This window comes from Scyliorhinus torazame, chromosome 5, assembly GCF_047496885.1.
Source record: "Scyliorhinus torazame isolate Kashiwa2021f chromosome 5, sScyTor2.1, whole genome shotgun sequence".
Lineage (NCBI taxonomy): Eukaryota > Metazoa > Chordata > Chondrichthyes > Carcharhiniformes > Scyliorhinidae > Scyliorhinus > Scyliorhinus torazame.
Window position 1 is genome coordinate 243011495 of NC_092711.1, and position 21035 is coordinate 243032529.

A 21035-nucleotide genomic window follows, 5' to 3' on the forward strand; every position below is an offset into this window, starting at 1 on the left:
AGCACCCCACCCAAGGTCAACACCTCCACCCTATCCCCATAACCCAGTAACCCCACCCAACACTAAGGGCAATTTTGGACACTAAGGGCAATTTATCATGGCCAATCCATTTTACTACGGCTAAAAGGTGGGACTCATCCAACAGGGAGATGTGGACAATCCCTCAGGAACGTGTTATTCCAGGAAAAGGAATATAGGGAATGCCCAGCTGGAATGAGCTCTGGGGAGGGAAGGCCAAAGGATGGAGGATCCACAGGGTCAGCCTGCTCAGCAAAGTGAGGAGGGGACAAGGACAGCAATGAGGACCCCTTCCCACACTCATCCCAAAATACTCAAATGTTTCCTGGATGTTTGATTGATGCGGGAGGGAGGGGAAAATAGGAACCAGTCCAATTGGAGACGTCAATCTGGCTAATCCTTTTCAAACTGGACGAAGCAGATTTCTTCCCAACGAGCGTTAGTGATATTCCAGAGTCACTGATTTCGCAAATGTCCTGACTGTGCGGCAAATCAAGGTGGGAGTTCCTTCCTGGTTGAGAGCTGAGCACTCCATGTACTTCATGGCCTGGATCTGCTTGGCCAGCCCGTTGCCCTGGTGCTGCGTGATCGGTGCCAGGCTCTGCTCCTTCAGCTTCTTAATGGTTTCCGGGTGTGGTAGTATGTATTGGGGGTCATGTGGGACTGGAAGCCCTAATGTCATTGGCTGACAGATCCCGGGTCCTGGTTGGCCGTTGACCTCAAGCTCCGCCCTGAAGGCGGAGTATAAGAAGACGGTGTCTTCCCCCGCAGGCCAGTTTACTATCGAGCTGCTGGGGAACAGACACGCTTAATAAAGCCTCATCGACTTCACTATATTCGTCTCATGGAGTCTTTGTGCGCTATAATTTATTAAGCGTGCCTAAAAAGGACTATGGAGCTCAGGATCATTCCAGAATGCCTGAGGATCAGCCCCCACGCAGTGAATGCGGCAGCAGCCTTCAAACACTGGCAGACTTGCTTCGAGGCCTACATCAGAACGACCACCGGCCGAGTCTCAGACGAACAAAAACTGCAGGTCCTGCACTCGAGGGTGAGCACGGAGATTTTCACCCTCATTGAAGACACCGACGATTTCCAGACGGCGTTCACAGCACTCAGAAGTCTCTATGTTCGCCCAGTTAACCAAATCTACGCTCGCTACCAGCTCGCGACACGACGGCAAGCTCCCGGAGAATCGATGGACGAGTTCTACGCCGCGCTGCTGATTTTGGGACGAGCCTGCAGCTGCCCGTCGGTGAATGCAAACGAACACACGGACATGTTAATGCGCGACGCTTTTGTGGCAGGTATGCAATCCTCCCAAATCCGCCAAAGACTTCTAGAAAAAGAGTCGCTAGGACTCTCAGAGGCACGGGCCCTAGCAGCCTCCCTAGACGTGGCTGCGCGTAATACCCGCGCCTGCGGCCCCGACCGCGTGGCGACCCATTGGGCCCCGTACGTACCCGTCGAGGCAAACCCCCTACCCCCCCCCCGGACACCCCACAGGCTTGCGCAGTCCAAATGCCGAGTCGCACCGGGGGCGCCCGCTGTTATTTCTGCGGCCAGGCGAAACACCCCCGACAGCGCTGTCCAGCCCGCGCAGCCATCTGCAAAAGCTGCGGGAAAAAGGGCCATTATGCGGTGGTGTGCCGATCTCGCGAGGTCGCCGCCGTCCCGGGGCCACAGGGAACCCTACAAGCAGTCTATGCGTCCCAACCCCCCCAGCACGCCATGTGCGACCCGCAGGCGCAGCCGCTCTGGTTCCCGACCACCGCGGTCCCGGGAGAACTGGGAGCCTTGCACGCCGCCTACGCTCCCCAACCCCCCTCCCCGCAGCCCATGTACGACCCGCCGCCGGCGCTACCGCTTTGGGTCCCGGCCAACACTCTCCACGGAGAGGAGGGGGTTTTTTGCGTCCCTAACGCCACCCTCACCCCCGTCCCGCGCCCCACGCCTGACCCGCTGTCGCCACCTACTTGGACCCCGACCACCGCTGTCCCCGGTGAGGGAGCTCCGCGCGGTCCTAGCGCTCGCGGTGAGGGAGCTCCGCGCGGTCCTAGCGCTCGCGGTCCTAGCTCTCCCCAGACCCCCCAGCACACCATGTGCGACCCGCAGACGCCGCCATTTTGGGTCCCGACCACCACGAGGGGAGGAGGGGCTCCGTTGTGCGACCCGCAGACGCCGCCATTTTGGGTCCCGACCACCACGAGGGGAGGAGGGGCGCCGCCATCTTGGACCGCCCCCGACCTGTGCGACGCATGGGGGCGGCCATTTTGTCCACCCCCGCCGCCATCTTGTGACCCCCCAGCCACGTGCGATGTATGGGGGTGGCCATTTTGTCCATCCCCGACGCCATCTTGGACGGCAACAACGGACCCCACCCCACTACTACAACCATGGCTCGCTTCGGTTACGCTCGATCAGGCTCGGCCCCGGACACTCCAGACGACGACGACAACGGTCCTAATTAACGGCCACGAGACGCCATGCCTAGTCGACTCCGGGAGCACGGAAAGCTTTATACACCCCGACACGGTAAGACGCTGTTCCTTGACCACCTATCCCAGCGCACAAAAGATTTGCCTAGATGCAGGATCCCACTCCGTACAGATCCAGGGATTCTGCATAGTTACCCGAATGGTGCAGGGGTGGGAGTTCAAAAACTACAAACTTAACGTCCTTCCCCAACTCTGTGCCCCCACCTTGCTGGGATTAGATTTCCAATGTAATCTACAGAGCCTTACGTTTAAATTCGGTGGCCCCATACCCCCACTCACTATCTGCGGCCTCGCTACCCTCAAGGTGCAACCCCCGTCCTTGTTTGCGAACCTCACCCCGGATTGCAAACCCGTCGCCACTAGGAGCAGACGGTACAGCGCCCAGGACCGGACCTTCATTCGGTCCGAAGTCCAGCGGCTACTAAAGGAGGGCATAATCCAGACCAGCAATAGTCCCTGGAGAGCGCAGGTGGTATTAGTGAAGACAGGGGAGAAACAAAGGATGGTCATTGACTATAGCTAGACCATCAACAGGTACACACAACTAGACGCGTACCCTCTCCCCCGCATATCCGACATGGTCAATCGGATTGCCCAGTATAAAGTCTTCTCCACCGTGGACCTCAAGTCCGCCTACCATCAGCTCCCCATCCGCCCAAGTGACCGCAAGTACACAGCCTTCGAGGCAGACGGGCGATTATACCATTTCCTAAGGGTCCCATTTGGCGTCACAAACGGGGTCTCGGTCTTCCAACGAGAGATGGACCGGATGGTTGATCAACATGGGTTACGGGCCACGTTCCCGTATCTCGACAATGTAACCATCTGCGGCCACGATCAGCAGGACCACGACGCCAACCTCCAAAAATTCCTCCAGACCGCCAAAGCCTTGAACCTCACGTACAACGAGGACAAGTGCGTTTTTAGCACCGACCGGCTAGCCATTCTGGGCTACATAGTACGCAATGGGATAATAGGCCCCGACCCCGAACGTATGCGCGCACTCATGGAATTTCCCCTCCCGCACTGCCCAAAAGCCCTGAAACGCTGCCTGGGGTTCTTTTCGTACTACGCCCAGTGGGTCCCCCAGTACGCAGACAAGGCCCGCCCTCTAATACAGACCACGACCTTCCCTCTGTCGACAGAGGCTTGCCAGGCCTTCAGCCGCATCAAAGCGGACATCGCAAAGGCCACGATGCGCACCATCGACGAGTCCCTCCCCTGCCAGGTCGAGAGCGACGCCTCCGACGTAGCTCTAGCGGCCACCCTTAACCAAGCGGGCAGACACGTGGCCTTTTTCTCCCGAACCCTCCACGCCTCAGAAATCCGCCACTCCTCAGTGGAAAAGGAAGCCCAAGCCATAGTGGAAGCTGTGCGACATTGGAGGCATTACCTGGCCAGCAGGAGATTCACTCTCCTCACTGACCAACGGTCGGTAGCTTTCATGTTCGATAATGCACAGCGGGGCAAAATTAAAAATGACAAGATCTTAAGGTGGAGGATCGAGCTCTCCACCTTCAACTATGAGATCTTGTACCGGCCCGGAAAGCTGAACGAGCCGTCCGATGCCCTATCCCGCGGCACATGTGCCAACGCACAAATTGACCGCCTCCAAACCCTCCACGAGGACCTCTGCCACCAGGGGGTCACTCGGTTTTACCACTTCATCAAGTCCCGCAATCTCCCATACTCTTTAGAAGAGGTCCGTACAGTCACAAGGGACTGCCACATCTGCGCGGAATGCAAGCCGCATTTTTTCAGGCCAGATGGAGCGCACCTGATTAAGGCTTCCCGCCCCTTTGAACGCCTCAGTCTCGATTTCAAAGGGCCCCTCCCCTCCACCGACTGCAACGCATATTTTCTTAATGTAGTGGACGAATACTCCCGCTTCCCTTTTGCCATTCCCTGCTCCGACATGACCGCGGCCACAGTCATTAAAGCCCTGAACAGCATCTTCACACTGTTCGGTTACCCCGCATACGTCCACAGCGACAGGGGGTCCTCTTTCATGAGTGACGAGCTGCGCCAGTTCCTGCTCAGCAAGGGCATAGCCTCAAGCAGGACGACCGGCTACAACCCCCGGGGGAACGGGCAAGTAGAAAGGGAGAACGGCACGGTCTGGAAGGCCGTCCTACTGGCCCTACGGTCCAGGGATCTCCCAGTTTCACGGTGGCAGGAGGTCCTCCCGGACGCTCTCCATTCCATCCGGTCGTTATTATGTACAAGCACTAATCAAACGCCTCACGAGCGTCTCCTTGTCTTCCCTAGGAGGTCCTCGTCTGGAACGTCGTTGCCGACCTGGCTGGCGGCCCCAGGACCCATCCTGCTCCGAAAGCATGTGCGGGCACATAAGGCGGACCCGTTGGTCGAAAGGGTTCACCTCCTCCACGCAAACCCCCAGTACGCCTACGTGGAGTACCCCGACGGCCGACAGGACACGGTCTCCCTGCGGGATCTGGCGCCCACCGGCACCACGCACACCCCCCCGACACCATCAACCCAACCGCCCCCCTTCCTGCCACCGCCGCACCCCGCGACCGCCCCCTCCCTTTTGCACCGACAGCTGAAACCGTACAGCTCCTGGAGGCGACAACACTGGTACAAGCACCACCACCACCGCCGGGGCCGAGGCGATCGACACGGACGACCAGACCACCCGACCGACTCGTGGCGTCGATGTAAAACAAAGATGGACTGTTCAAAGAACATTTTGTTTTTTTCCTACACCCCCTGTAAATAGTTACAACAGGACTAAACTGTCCAATACTGTACTACCATGTGAATGTTCTATCCTCCCAGGACCAGCCCTGTAAACCCTTACCACCATACGAAGCATCACCCCGCCGGGTTCATTTTTGACAAGGGGTGAATGTGGTAGTATGTATTGGGGGTCATGTGGGACTGGAAGCCCTAATGTCATTGGCTGACAGATCCCGGGTCCTGGTTGGCCGTTGACCTCAAGCTCCGCCCTGAAGGCGGAGTATAAGAAGCCAGTGTCTTCCCCCGCAGGCCAGTTTACTATCGAGCTGCTGGGGAACAGACACGCTTAATAAAGCCTCATCGACTTCACTATATTCGTCTCATGGAGTCTTTGTGCGCTACACCGGGTCATTCCGCAGGTCCTTCTTGGTGCCCACCAAGAGCATGGGCACATCTGGGCAGTGGTGGGTCACCTTGGGATGCCACTTGTGGCGGACATTCTCATACGATGGGGGACTAGCTATGGAGAAGCAGATGATGAAGACATTGGTCTGGGGGTAGGACAAAGTCCTGAGTCTATCATAGTCCTGCTGACCCGCAGTGTCCCAAAGGTTCAGACTAACTGTCCGACTGTCCACCGTGATCTGCGCACTATAGTTGTCAAAGACGGTTGGGATGTACTCTTTGGAAAGGCATTGGTGGTGTAACAGATCAACAGGCAGGTCTTTCCAATGGCACCATCCCCCACCACCACACACTTAATGCTCTGCACCCCTGGGCCACGATTATCAGCTCCTCAACGTCAGCAACCTCGCATCTCCTCCACTCGCCTCTCACTCCGCTTACAGATTCGAGGAAGTGACCGCCTCGCCTCAGAGGAAGTTCAGTTACTGACACCCATCAGCTAATCTCCATCAGGGCTCATAGGGTGAAGAGAGAGGGTAGGGAAAGGGAAAGGTGACTGGAGGACATTTTAAGGGTGGACAGGAGCTATGCAGAGGCTCCTGATGAGGGACTACTCAGGGAGAGACGAAGTCTCCAGACGGAGTTTGACCTGTCGACCACAGGGAAGGCAGAGGCACAGTGGAGGAAGGCACAGGGGGCGATATATGAATATGGGGAGAAGGCGAGTCGGATGCTGGCACATCAGCTCCGTAAGAGGATGGCAGCGAGGGAAATAGGCGGAGTCAAAGATGGCAGGGGAACTACGGTGCGGAGTGCGGGGAAAGTGAATGAGGTTTTTAAGGCCTTTTATGAGGTGCTGTATAGGTCCCAGCCGCCAGGGGGAAAAGAGGTGATGCGGCGATTCTTGGACCAATTGAGGTTCCCAAGGGTGGGGGAGCCGGAGGTGGCTGGTTTGGGGGCGCCAATTGGGGTGGAAGAGCTGGTTAAAGGACTCGGGAGTATGCAGGCAGGGAAGGCCCCGGGGCCGGATCGGTTCCCGGTGGAGTTTTACAGGAAGTATGTAGACCTGTTAGCCCCGTTGCTGGTAAGGACCTTCAATGAAGCAAGGGAGGGGGGGACCCTGCTCCCGACAATGTCGGAGGCAACGATCTCTTTGATCTTGAAACGGGTTAAGGACCCACTGCAATGTGGGTCGTATAGACCGATCTCGCTCCTTAATGTAGATGCTAAGCTGCTGGCAAAAATGTTGGCCACGAGGATTGAGGATTCACGAGGACCAGACAGGGTTCGTAAGGGGTAGGCAGTTAAACACTAATGTGCAAAGGCTCCTAAATGTGATAATGATGCCATCGGTGGAGGGAGAGGTGGAGATAGTGACAGCCATGGACGCGGAGAAGGCCTTTGATCGGGTAGAGTGCGAGTATCTCTGGGAAGTGTTGAGGAGGTTTGGGTTCGGGGAAGGGTTTATTAGATGGGTTAAGCTCCTGTATAAAGCCCCGGTGGCGAGTGTGGTCACGAACCGATGGAGGTTGGAGTATTTCCGGCTGTATCGAGGGACGAGGTAGGGGTGCCCCCTGTCCCCTCTGCTGTTTGCATTAGCAATTGAACCTTTGGCCATGGCGTTAAGGGAGTCGGGGAAATTGAAGGGGGTGGTTCGAGGGGGAGAGGAACATCGAGTGTCGTTGTATGCAGATGACCTGTTGCTGTATGTGACGGATCCAGTGGAGGGGATGGTAGAGGTAATGCAGATCCTACGGGAGTTTGGAGACTTTTCGGGCTATAAGCTCAATGTGGGAAAGAGTGAGCTCTTTGTGATCCATCCGGTGGACCAGGGAAGAGGGATAGACGACCTACCGTTGAGGAGGGCGGAAAGGAGCTTTCGATATTTGGGGATTCAGGTAGCTAGGAGCTGGGGGGCACTGCACAAACTTAATTTGACGCGGTTGGTGGAACAGATGGAGGAGGATTTTAAAAGGTGGGACATGTTGCCACTCTCGCTGGCGGGCAGGGTCAGTCGGTTAAAATGGTGGTCCTCCCGAGGTTTCTTTTTGTATTCTAATGCCTCCCAATTGTGATTACTAAGGCCTTCTTTAAGAGGGTAAGCAGGAGCATTATGGGATTTGTGTGAGCGAGCAAGACCCCGCGGGTAAGGAGGGGGTTCTTGGAGCGTAGCCGAACTTGGGTGGTTACTATTGGGCTGCCAACGTGGCAATGATCCGTAAGTGGGTGATGGAGGGAGAGGGGGCGGCGTGGAAGAGGTTGGAGATGGCGTCCTGCAAAGGAACGAGCCTGGGGGCGCTGGTGACGGCACCGCTGCCGCTCTCGCCGACAAGATACACCACGAGCCCAGTGGTGGCGGCAACGCTAAAGATCTAGGAGCAGTGGAGACGGCACAGGGGTGCGACGGGAGCTTCGGTGTGGGCCGCAATTAGAGACAACCATCGGTTTGTCCCAGGAAGGATGGACGGGGGGGGTTTCAGAGCTGGCGTCGGGCAGGGATTAGAAGATTGGGGGACCTGTTCATTGACGGGACGTTTGCGAGCTTAGGGGCACTGGAGGAGAAGTTTAGGCTACCCCCGGGAAACGCTTTCAGGTACATGCAGGTGAGGGCGTTTGTGAGGCGGCAGGTGAGGGAATTTCCGCTACTCCCGGCACAGGGGGTTCAAGATAGGGTGATTTTGGTCGTATGGGTTGGAGAGGGCAAGGTGTCGGCAATATACCAGGAGACGAAAGAAGAGGGGTAGCTTTGGTAGAGGAGCTGAAGGGTAAATGGGAGGAGGAGTTGGGGGAGGAGATTGAGGAGGGGCTATGGGCTGATGCCCTAAGTAGGGTTAATTCCGCTTCCTCGTGTGCCAGGCTTAGCCTGATACAATTTAAGGTGGTTCATAGAGCACATATGACGGGGGCGAGGCTGAGTAGGTTCTTTGGGGTGGAGGACAGATGTGGGAGGTGCTCAGGAAGTCCGGCGAACCATGTCCATATGTTTTGGTCATGCCCAGCACTGGAGGGGTTCTGGAGGGGAGTTGCGGGAACAGTATCTAAGGTGGTGAAAGTCCGGGTCAAGCCAAGCTGGGGGCTAGCACTATTTGGAGTAGTGGATGAGCCGGGAGTGCAGGAGGCGAAAAAGGCCGGCATTCTGGCCTTTGCGTCCCTAGTAGCCCAGCGAAGGATCTTGCTAATGTGGAAGGAAGCAAAGCCCCCCCAGCGTGGAGGCCTGGATAAATGATATGTTAGATGAAGGTCGGACAGCAGCAACAGCAACCCAGGGGGGTGGGGGGGAGAAGGGGGGGGGCATCGTTTGTGGGGGGGGGGGGGGGGGGGGGGGGGAGGGGGGGGAAGGGCGGTTCCTTTGGGGGGCATTTGAGCAAGAAAACACATGAATGATCCGGAAACTGACATGTATGGGAAGAATCCAATGTACATAGTTCTGTATCTTATTGACTTGCCATGTTAATGTCTTGCCACGAGGGTGTTCTCTTTCTTTTCTTTGTTACGGGGCGGCGGGGGGGTATGTTTGTAAGGTGGAAAATATTCTTGAAAAATTCTTAATAAAAACATTTTTTTAAAAAATCATTAAAACCTCCTTTTTCTCCCCTTCCCTTTCAAAGTACCGTTTAAGCATATTCACATGACACACTCGGTGAGTCTTCCTTCTATTTGGTGTTTTTAACCACATAATTCACCTCACTTAATTTCCTTTCAATCTGATAAGGTCCACAAAACCTTGCTTTTAAAGGTTCACCTACCACTGGTAACAACACTAAAACTTTGTCTCCACTGGCAAAACTACGAACTTTGGATTTCTTTTCCGCTACCCGTTTCATCACATTTTGTGCAACTTTTAAATGTTGTCCAGCCAATTCACCTGCTCTATTTAATCATTCCCTAAAATTAGACACATACTCTAATAATGTAAGTTCTGATTTCTCACTCTCCAATTTTTCCTTAATCAATTTAAGTTGTCCTCTTACCGCATGACCAAAAATTAGTTCAAAAGGACTGAATTTGGTTGACTCATTAGATGCATCCCTAATTGCAAACAGTACGAATGGAATTCCTTTCTCCCAATCCTCTGGATAATCATGGCAATAAGCCCTCAACATTGTCATTAATGTCAGATGCCACTTTTCTAACGCTCCCTGCGATTCTGGATGGTACGCAGTTGATTTAAGTTGTTTTATTCCTAAGCTGTCCATGACTTCTTTGATTAACCTTGAGGTAAAATTTGATCCTTGATCCGATTGTATTTCTGTGGGTAGTCCATATCTAGTAAAGAATTTAAGTAACTCCTCCACAATCTTTTTAGCTGTAATATTACGTACTGGAATGGTCTCTGGAAACCTAGTAGATACATCCATTATAGTCAAAAGATATTGATTCCCTCTTTTCGTTTTAGGAAACGGTCCTACGCAATCGATTAGGACCCTTGTAAAAGGTTCCTCAAATGCTGGAATGGGTATTAAGGGCGCTGGTTTTATCATTGCTTGAGGTTTCCCTATCACTTGACATGTGTGACATCATTGACAAAATTTAACTACATCTTTATGTCGTCCAGGCCAATAAAAATGCTTTTGGATTTTAGCTTGAGTTTTCCTTATTCCCAAATGACCTCCCACTGGTACCTCATGTGCAACTCGCAACACCTCCTTTCTATACCCTACCGGCAATACTACTTGATGAACTTCTGCCCACTTTTCATCCGACTGCATATGTAAAGATCTCCATTTTCTCATCAAGACATCACTTTTACGGTAATAACACTCTGGTATCCACTCAGATTCCTCTTCCGTGTATGCTTTCTGATACATCCGTTTTATTTCTACATCTTTTTGTTGTAACTCCGCCAATTTTCCTGAACGAAAAATATCCGCCTCATCCTCCACCTGTTCTTGTTCTTTTTCAACCATCTGATCAAAAATCGTTTCTGATAACTGCACTTCCACTTCATCTTCACTCTTTGATTTCTTCTCTTGTCTTAACCTGTGACTTTGCGACCTTGTTACTACACAATCCAAAAAGATTCCAGGATATTCATCCTTCAAAACTTCAGTTGTCTGATTTTCCACTGGCTTATCAACCACAGTAGACATCACTTCCATCTGTGAGCCGAGATAAACTGTATTCCTGGACACAATAGTTTCTCTATTACTCCTGTAGCCATCTGGGATGGCCACTTCCCGATTACAAAATGGACACTTTGCAAAGATTGCAGGGAAAATGGACAATATTAAGAAAGCAAGTAGGTGCAAGGTTTGTCTGTTGATTGGAGCCATAGCTCCCAGACAAGACCGATACTGCAAACCATTTCCATACTAATGAGCCATCCCTGGGAACAAAAAGGTAACATTTAAGTAAACAATACCAAGACAGACACCCCGGTGCCAGAGGAGACCAGAACAAAGCAGGCCAACGGCCACCTAGGACACGCCCAGCAATCAGGGCACCCACCCCTCTATTGGAGGAAATTGATGAGAACGATTGGGAAATGGCCCAATTAATTGGGGCCAAGTTCAAGGCCCGCCCAAAAGCACGCAAAGCCCCTTTTGGGTATAAGAAGAATCCCCCAAGAGAGAATTGCTCTCTTGCGGCCCCGGCTCTCACCAAGGAGAGAGCTGCCCAACAGCAACATCAGAACAAGTAAGTCCAAGGTCAACGCACGTTACGTGACAAACGCTCCTAGCTGTTATTCCGTACCAATTCGACCCCAGCAGCCTCAGAACCGAACAACGGCCATTGTTCCTCTGACTGAGTTGGCGCCCAAAGCTAAGTATAGGCTTTTAGCAGTAGTGATAGTTTGGTTTGTAGAGTTTTATGCATGAGTATATTTGACTGTGTGTGTGTAAATAAATGAGCATTGAGTTTTAACTTACTAACTGGTGTATCGAGTCTTTGATCAGTACTCGGTTTTGAACCTTGTGGTGGTATCGAAAGATACCTGGCGACTCTAGAGCAAACGTAATTAGAATTAAGGAAGGCGACCATATTGGCCGCCATCTGCAGAGCCAAGTTAAGAGAAACACAATTAGCAACATTTTACTGGCAACTCCACCGGGACTTGACTTAGAAGTGGCCTAACCACTCCGAGAGAACCCAAATTTGAATTGGAATCCAATTAGAAACAGCAAAACCACAAGTGTAAGAACAATACTGATCAAACCTCCGTGATTCAGAATTGTGTTAATGCATGCGTACTAACAGGGACAAAAGGTAAACCTGAGAGATTTTGTTGCGTAAAACTGTCGGGAGTTTTGTAGGCCGGAAATTAGCGTAAGCCGTACCTGTGTTTACATCATCACTTTACCACCCCCTGTTCCAAATTCAGTAGAGAACCCAGATAGATAAAATGGCAACGAAGGCAATGGAAAGCCTTATGAACCCCCAGGAATTTGAGGTCGCAGCGACCAGTAGAGTAGGACAGTGTCCCTTAAGGGAAGAGGAAATCAGAAAGTACCTCAAAGGGAAAGGATGGCCCCTTTGGAGCGAATTCTGCACGAATGATGAAACAGGTCGCGGGAGTACAGGACATACTTGGTGGGAGAACCTGTCAGAGATCCACAAGAAGAGCTTAGGGAAATCTCGCAAGCCGATGGCAATCGTGTCCTGCTTGGCACAATTGCGAGGCACAGAGGAGGTTGTTAGGACGCTCCGTAGAGAGATAGAGGAGAGAGACAGGAATAGTGAGGGAGATGTGAGCGAGTTTGAGAAAGAGAATAAAGATTTGAGAGAACAGTTAGCAGTAAGGGACAGAGAGGTGGATGATGCCAAGTGGGCACACCAGTCTTGTCTCACCCATTTGAGTAGTTTTCAGACGCAATATGATAAGGCCTACCAGGACACGCAACGTGCGGCCTTGGTAAGGCAAGAAACCGAGCAACAGGTAGAGAAATTGCAGCAAAAGTGCAATGATTTGAAAGCAGCCCTACCAGCGCTCCACACTTCCACGATGGAACAAAGGCAGAGCTCCGTAGATCATGCAAAGTGCTGGAAGTAAATTGCAGAATTGCAATCTCTGCTTTCTGTCCAGAATGGGTTTCAAAATACGTTTGGACACCAATTAGACCAGGAAAACGGCCCCGATTGGCAGGAGTTAAATGAGACTGCCCACAGATATGTACATGGGACATGTACGCAAGAAAAACCCCAAAAGAGAAAAGCACCCCAACCCCCAACTGAACAGGCAGAACACACCCCCATGAACCCTGTAACCACACACCGCAGGGCCGCAGCAGAAGGAAACGCAGATTTCCTGTATACAACCCCGTTTACCGTGACCCAATTACGGGACGAGTGTGGAAAAATTACACCGTTCCTTCCCACATCAGACCCCCACCAGTTTTTCGCTAGAGTTAAACAGCAGGCTACCATGTACGGCCTGGACGGAAAGGAGCAAGTGAAGCTCACAGTTTTAAGCCTCGACCCTTCAGTCGTGGCAACCCTGCCCGACCCACAGAATGTAGGAGGAGGCACACTCCAAGAAATGCACACAGCGATCCTAGATGCGATCAGCTATAACAGAGGAGACCTCGTATAAGGCCTAGACAAGTGTAGGCAAAAGAAGACAGAGCACCCCACAGTGTTTGCTGGACACTTGTGGATGCATTTCACAACAGTTTTCGGAGAGTTAGCCCGCGCCCATTTGTCCGCGGATAATATGGCCAAATGGACTCGCATCCTAGTCTCTCACGCGACAGACGCAGGACAGAGAGCTTGCGCAAATGACGACCCCTCAGACGAGGCGCACAACGAGAAATGGGTTTTGAAGAGATTGTCCCGCGCTTGGGAACAATCAGTCCAAGGCAAAACCGCATTTATAAAACCAGATGAACAGCAGGCAGATATGAATCCAGTTAAAGCGCACCAGAACCCCACATGGGTAAATGAGGGCAGGAACAGCCCACCACAGCCAAAACCCCAGGAATGTTACAACTGTGGACAGTTAGGACATTTTTGCACGAGAGTGTCAAGCGCCCCAAAAGCAGCCGAGAAACCAACAAACAGGCACCCTAAATAAGAATAGGGCAAAGCCAATCCATAGCGTTAGCATCCGTTCAGAGAACATAGACATGAACGGCACCGACTGACGGTGTTCGGGCTCCCCAACTTGGGTCTGCGACTCCCTTTGGGACAAGTCCGGTAAACCAATCGTAGCAGGCAAAGTCAGGGGACACCCCGTAGAATTTCTTTGGGACACAGGAGGGTCCCGCACCACACTCAATTCCTCCACGATGTTTCAACGAGACACTTGGCCCACAACAGACACCATCACACTCAGCAGTTTTACAGGTCATTTACAACAGGGACACATCACAGCCCCTGTAGTGATACAAATAGGGAACATCACAACTACGCACCCCGTAGTTTTGGTTGATCTGCCCCAGACAGCAGAACATATCGTAGGGATCGATTTTATGAGCTCCCACAACCTTTCTTTTGATCCGGTAAACAAGTGTGTTTGGAAAATGGCAAAGGCAGCACGAGCCCCCGCCACGCTCACAGTTGGAGAATATGAAAACAGGATTAACTCAGTAGGAGACTTCTGGTTCGACCCTCGAGCCATTAGTGCAGGCAAACAGGTTAGGGCAGTCCTGCAGGAACACAAAGCAGCATTTGCACAGCACAAGCACGACTGTGGCAAATTGGCTGGCTTTGTGAACATTACAGGTCCCAACCCCAGACCCCAGAAGCAGTACGGATTTCCCCAGGAAGCAGAGGGAGAAATCTCAAAGGTAATAGAGAGTTTACTTGACCAAGGCGTACTCAGATCAGTAGCCTCCACAAACAACGCACCAATTTGGCCTGTCAGGAAACCCGATGGATCATGGCGACTGACCATTGATTACCGGGAACTGAACAAAGTAACCCCAGTAGCAGCCTCCACCGTAGCCACGAGTCCCAAGAACATGCTCAACAGGGACTCCAGTCAAAATTGTTTTCGGTTTTGGACATTAGTAACGGCTTTTGGTCCATTCCATTGGATAAAGCGTGCCAGTACAAATTCGCCTTTACATTCCAGGGACAACGGTATACATGGATGTGCCTTCCACAAGGCTTCCACAACTCCCCCTCCATTTTCCACCGACAGCTGGCAAATGGACTAGCAAAATTTTCCCAACCCAATTGTCTAGTCCAGTATGTAGGTGACTTGCTAATACAGACAGACACAAAGGGAGAGCACATTTTGCTTCTCACCTAACTCCTAGTACTCCTGAAAGAAATTGGATGTAAAGCCAACCCCAAGAAGGCCCAGATTTTGCAGGAAAAGATGATTTACTTGGGTACAGTAATCACACATGGTAAACGCAAGATCGAGCAAAAGAGAATTGACTCGATCGTCAAATTGTCCCTTCCCCACAATGTCTCAGCCCTCTGGTCATTTTTAGGACTGGTTGGCTACTGCCGAAACCATATCGATGGTTTCGCCACAAAAGCAGTGCCCCTATCCGATCTTCTCAAGAATAAGGCACCTTGGGAATGGCTTCCACAGCACACGGATGCCGTGGACGCTTTAAAAAGAGCACTCTGCACAGCCCCCGCACTACAGGTCCCAGATCCACTTTCCCCGTACCCAATTGAAGTTGCAAGCACCGACTGAACCCTTTCGGCCGTGCTCTTCCAGGAACGTCATGACCAATTACGTCCCGTAGCATACGCTTCACGCAAGCAAGGATTTTCTGCCTGCGAAAGGCACCTGCTCGCAGTTTTTTGGGAAATACAGAACTTTGCCTACATTACAGGACTCAATCCCATCACCATTCTCACTGAACACACCCCAACACAGCTATTATTAGACGGTCGACTTAAAGACGGCACAGTCAGCCAAATCCGCGCAGCCCGTTGGATCCTTCTTTTACAGGGACGGGACATTACAGTCAAAAGAACCAAGATCCACACCTTCCGAGCTGGATAATGGCCCCTGGACGAATTTGCAGACAGACTACATAGGACCCCTACCCCCCTGCAGAAATGGTTATAAGTATGTGTTAGTGGTCATCGATGTCGTGTTGGGTGTTCTGGTTCACAAACAAGCCAACAATGCTGGAAGTGGTGTAACGCTATTTTATTAACTGTTCAACTATGCTAACATACTGTAAACGTGGGTATAAGCAATACCAGCTTAACTGTGGACCCTTTCCTATCACTGGCTATGGTGAGGCACTCAGCACATGGTGAATGTCTGTGATGCATGCTGTGAGCTCTGTGCTCTGAGCTGGCTGCTGCTAGAATGAGCGGGAACTCTCCTGTCCCCTGTCTTTATAGTGCTTGTGCTCTCACTGGTGATTGGCTGCGGTGTTATGTATGCTGGTTGGTCCTACTGCATGTCCATCAGTGTGTGTATGTGATTGCACCATAATGTACTGATGTATATTATGACAACCGACACCTTCACAAAATGGGTGGAAGCTTTTCCATCGAGAACGAATACGGCCAAGACAACAGGTAAAATACTAACACAGCACATCTTTATAAGATGGGGCCTCCCACGCAGTATAGAGTCCGATCAAGGCTCCCATTTTACAGGACAAGTGATGAAAAACGTCCTCACAATTTTCGGAATCAGGCAAAGATTTCACATAGCATACCACCCCCAGTCAAGCGGCATTGTAGAGAGAATGAACAGAACTCTAAAAGCCACCCTCAGGAAAATGGTGCAACAGAACGACAGCACCTGGGATTCAGTTCCCCTTATTGCTTTAATGTTCCGAAGAAACACGGTATCCACGTCCACAGGATACACCCCCCACACTCTCATGACCGGACGCCCCATGAAAGGGACAGAGTATTTATTAGGGTGGGATTTGGCCAGCCCCGCAGTCACAGCCCTCACGCATGAAAATGCTGTACAACAGTTAATAGAGAATATAAAGGCAGCCGAACTCGCAGCAGCTGTGAGACTTGGGACCAGGAGGAAACAAAGCAAGGCTTGTTTCGCCAAAAAGGTACACGCCACCGAGTTTGTAGTAGGGCAGCAAGTGATGCTTTCCCTATACAACCCCAGTTCATTCCTTTCCCCCATATTTTCCGGACCGTACTCCATTTCGGACAGTCAGCCCCTCGGTATGCAAGGTTACATATCCCAGTGGCAAGTCTGCGTGGTTCCACATAAACTAGCTTAAGGCTGATGGCTCGCAGAACCATTCACACAACATCTTGCTCGCAGCAGCAGACGAGCACGCCCCGTCCACAGATGACGTATTCCTACCCTCCCCCAGGAAGTCCAGCCCATCCTCAGACACAACTTCAACTCCACCCCCAGAGGCATGACTCCGCCTCTCCCTTCCTTCAACCAGCAGCGACAGCGACAGTTATAGCGATAGCAATGACGACAGCCACAGCACACCACGTTATGATTATACCCCTGCACCAGGCCCCACTCCCAGCGAATCCGAGCGTGATTCCAGTGACCCCTTTGAAATCACATACATCAAAGCCCCTGACCCAGACCCACCGCCCGACGATTACGGATTACAACCTACCAGCTCCAACCTCGACACACGATTCTGGCACCGAGACAATTCGTTCAGGCTCATCCGGAATGGTGAGATGGACCCCAATTCGCCCCAAGCAGCTTTAGCCAAACTACTCCAGTAAAAAGTATGGCAGCCGGGAGAGGATGATGACATAGAGTCTGACTCCCACCAAACGAATCCCTTTGCGACCTTGTTCGCTACTGAGCAATGACGTGTCCAGATGATGGAAAAAAAGAACCGATGGAGAGATACGGTGTCCTTTCTGATGGAACCTGCACCATGTTTGTTTGTTTAATGTACATGTTTGTTATGTGTAAATTTGGAAGTTTTTCATGGCCCCACGCCACCACCCTTAGACGCCCAATGACTGTTAGAGGAACAAGTTTGTCGACAGAACACCACTCTCCTGATTCGATCACGAAAGGCAGCTCCCACGACGACCACATTCTTACCCATTCTTGCCAGTCGCTCAGGCAGTGGAGAAACGGCACTGGTCCCGACCCTGCCTGAGGAATTCCCTCTGGTCAGCTACGCTCGGATAGAGCGCAAATGGCACTGATCACCGTCCTACCCGGGGATTCCACCCATTTCTTACCTGCCGCGGCCCATACGCACTCCATTTTGGCACTTTCAGCTCGAAATTCTTTTGTTTGGTTTTGGCAACCCTTAGGTTCCTTCCGTATGCTATTTACATCCTCAAACACTAGGATGGTAGATCGCACAGGCTGTGAGACAGCCCGCACTATGTCAGTATTTTTCTTGGATGTCTTGTCTCAAATATTTGGTTTAAAAAAAAATGAGGGTGTCACCGATGGTGACCAATCATAATGGGTAATTGGCACCAAAGGTCAGACAGTCAGACATACGAGATCTTAAACAAGATAATAACAGATATGCTCGTGTCCATAGAACTCCAGAACCTCAGGAACCCCAGAGGAAGACAAAGAAGACAGAAAGACAGAAAGATGAAGACAACCTGGATCTTAGCAGGATCCCTTCAGTTGCGCGCGGACACTACCCCCCTGACCCCTACCACACAGGCCGTGAATGATTCCCACCCCTGCCATACACAGAACCCCAAGATAGTTAGTCCTAAGACAGTTAACGATACCCCGACCTGGTGTGATAAATGTATCACCTGGTATTCACTATCCTACATAGTAGAAGCCCTCATAGTACTGGCGATACTTTGCAGTGTCGTGCAGACACTTAGAATCAGAAAATTGTGAAAGAGAGCCTACCGCTCTCGCACCCTGGTTTAGGCCCCCTATTTTCAGACTTCACCAAACCCCCAAACCCCTTGACATGAATTAAAGTGCATCCGCTTCTCTTTATGTGTGTTTTGTTCAATAAAGAAATGGAAACCTCGGTGTCTGACTGCCTGGCCAGAGAAACTTGTGTTGCTGCTATTTTGTACATTTAATGTGTTGTAGATTATTTTTGATTGTTTGAGTGAGGATAGTTTATTGAGAATAGTTAGAGGTTCCAGTTTTTTAAATTTTTTAATGCATGCCTGAAAGTCATAGCGCCCCGTAGAGTTTTATACTGATGTATGTAAATAAACTGATTTTAGGTAAAGAATTGCCTTTCATAGGATAGGGCAGTGTAGAGCCCATGAACTGCTTACAGGTGTCCCGCTTGGTCAGAGAACGAAGATGACGCAGTAATGTGATCCTTCACACTTCGCTTTCAGGATCACAAGGAGGGTATATGGCCATCTGGGATGGCCACTTCCCGATTACAAAATGGACACTTTGCAAAGATTGCAGGGAAAATGAACAATACTAAGAAAGCAAGCAGGTGCAAGGTTTGTCGTTGATTGGAGCCATAGCTCCCAGACAAGACCGATACTGCAAACCATTTCCATACTAATGAGCCATCCCCGGGAACAAAAAGGTAACATTTGCGCCAGAGGAGACCAGAACAAAGCAGGCCAATGGGCACCTAGGACACACCCAACAATCAGGGCACCCACTCCTCTATTGGAGGAAATCGATGAGAACGATTGGGAAATGGCCCAATTAATTGGGGCCAAGTTCAAGGCCCGCCCAAAAGCACGCAAAGCCCCTTTTGGGTATAAGAAGAATCCCCCAAGAGAGAATCGCTCTCTTGCGACCCCGGCTCTCACCAAAGAGAGAGCTGCCCAACAGCAACATCAGATCAAGTAAGTCCAAGGTCAACGCACGTTACGAGACAGACGCTCCTAGCTGTTATTCCGTACCAATTTGACCCCAGCAGCCTCAGAACCGAACAACGGCCATTGTTCCTCTGACTGAGTGGGTGCCCGAAGCTAAGTATAGGCTTTTAGCAGTAGTGCTGGTTTAGTTTGTAGAGTTTTATGCATGAGTATATTTGACTGTGTGTGTAAATAAATGAGCACTGAGTTTGAACTACTAACTGGTGTATCGAGTCTTTGATCAGTATTCGGTTTTGAACCTTGTGGCGGTATCGAAAGATACCTGGCGACTCTAGAGCAAACATAATTAGAATTAAGGAAGGCAACCATATTGGCTGCCATCTGCAGAGCCAAATTAAGAGAAACACAATTAGCAACACTCTTACTACCACTTCACCACTCTTCACTGGACTTTCCAACCTTATCTTATATAATGGAACACTACTCCTCTCACCCTGAATTCCACATATTACCACCTTTTCTGGCAACATTCTTCCCAAACTATGTAACTCCTCATCGCTTAGCATTAAAGATTGACTAGCTCCCGTATCTCTTAAAATTGTGACTTCTTTACCTGCTCCTCCTGATACACATGAAGAAACATTACCCACACAAGTAAATTCTTTAAAGACATCTGACACCTTCTTATCAATCACCTCTTGATCAGGCTGTACAATCTTTTGCACCTCCTTCGCTTCACTTGGGCTTTCCTTTATCACTTTAACAAACCCCACTGTCTTATCCTGTTTTACCACATCAGCCTTCCCAGTGCTTTTCTTCAACAACCAACATTGTGACTTTACATGGCCTAGTTTATTACAGTGAAAACATTTGAAACTTTTCATTTCTTTTCCACCCTCCTGGATTTTCTTTTTAATCTGTGGTACACTCTCCTTATTATCTCCCATCAGATCACCTTTACCTTTACCACTTGAGTATTTCTCATGTCCCCAGTTTCTATCCCTCACAGGCTGAAACTGATGTTGGAAACCAAACTTTGATTTATGAACTAATTCATAATCATCTGCCATTTCTGCTGCTAACCTGTCAGTTTTAACCCTCTGCTCTTCCACATGAGTTCTCACTACATCAGGAATTGAATTTTCAAACTCCTCCAAAAGTATAATTCCTCTGAGAGCTTCATACGTTTGGTCTACTTTCAAAGCCCTTATCCACCTATCAAAATTACTCTGTTTTATCCTTTCAAACTCCATGTATGTTTGACCAAATTCTTTCCTTAAATTTCTAAACCTTTGTCTGTAGGCGGTTCATATGCAGCTAAGATGGATTTTTTCACCTCCTCATACGTCCCAGATACCTCCTCCGGTAATGATGCAAACACTTCACTAGCCCTGCCTATCAGCTTTGTTTGAATCAGTAATAGATGTGGCCATTTCATTTGTTTAGCTACTTTCTCCAATGAAATGTAAAAGGCTTCTACCTCCTTCTCATCAAACGTTGGCACTGCATGGACATATTTAAATAGATCCCCACCAAGCCTTCGACTTTGATGCTCTTTCTCACTATCCTCATCACTATCCTCCAACTGTACGTTTCCCTTTACATCCACCAATTTTAACTGACTGTCATGTTTCATGGCCATTTTCTGCAGTTCAAATTCTCTCTATCTTTTTCCCTGATCTGTATCTCCCTTTCTCTTTCTTTTTGTTCTGCTACGGCTATTCTTTCTTTTCTCCTTTCTTCTCTCTCCTTTTCTTTTTCCTCTCTATCTCTTTCGTATTCAAGCTGCTTTAATTCTCTCTCATGTTC

The 21035-nt window shown here is 50.5% G+C and overlaps 1 pseudogene; it reads right to left on the bottom strand.

Moving 5' to 3' along the window:
* Nucleotides 1-457: 457 nt before the first annotated feature.
* The window catches only part of LOC140418112 (rho-related GTP-binding protein RhoG-like), a 32791-nt pseudogene continuing 12213 nt past the window's right edge, over nucleotides 458-21035 (bottom strand).